Consider the following 1014-nt stretch of genomic DNA (forward strand, 5'->3'; position numbering starts at 1 on the left):
TCTTAACAAAATATCCCAGACCACTCTGGTCGTCTGCCTTTTCATGTACTTCTGTCCTTCGTCAACCCTCTTAAGTATTCAGTTCTCTGGCCACCTTTCTCATTCCATTTCACTGGCATCTGACATAGATGGTCTTACGGCCTTGGGGAAGCTCTCCTTAGCGTTACTTTCCTGTTAAACAAAACTCCTATCACTGTGTTTGTTTACCATTATTTCCCCATGTCGTTTTTTCCCACCATGATTGAACCCAAGTATGTTAACTTTTCCTGTCTCTTGATTTCTACTCCGTCACGTTTGATGATCTTCACTTCCTTCACTTGCGCTCTAGTGTAACTTCCTTTCATTCATCAACTGTCTCGTGTTCTCCATCTCCAACTTTCATTCTATTTTCCCATGAACTACGAGCTTGTTAGAACAGAGCTTACAACAGAACACTGCTTCTTTCATATCCGATTTCAGGGTCTCCGTTAAAGATTATTCCTCTATTTTTTCTCGGGTATCTCACCCTTACTCTCGGGTTTCCATTAGCTCTAGTCTGCTCTTACGAATACCATATATAACATTTTATTTCTCTGCAGCTACATCCCTTTCACCAAATATTCCAAATGGAGTTCATCTCCCTATGCATTCCTGTTGTTGTTTCGTGATTTTTACCTGTTTTCTTAACCTGCCTTCGATCTGGTGCCTATACAATCATCGGTCATGATGAGGCGCCTTTAAGTTTGAACAATAATACCAGTGTTCTCTCCAGCTGAATATTAGTACGGTTTTTCTCTAACGTCACTCTCCTGTTAATTCATTCTGAGGCAGATGTTCAGTAATATTGCATGGGTGATTTTCTCCCTGTCTCTGTCTTCTAAATTGCAGTACATAGTTGAGTTCATGGACTGACTCTTATATAAGTCGTTCGCAGAGTATTCCCATAGCAATTATCTGCGCATTTTGTCGGATCATTCCATATTGGTTCCGGTAGATGGATCCATGGCTTAACCCCCTTCTTAAGCCAACGCTAAG

This window comes from Penaeus monodon, chromosome 25 (assembly GCF_015228065.2).
Source record: "Penaeus monodon isolate SGIC_2016 chromosome 25, NSTDA_Pmon_1, whole genome shotgun sequence".
NCBI classification, from domain to species: domain Eukaryota; kingdom Metazoa; phylum Arthropoda; class Malacostraca; order Decapoda; family Penaeidae; genus Penaeus; species Penaeus monodon.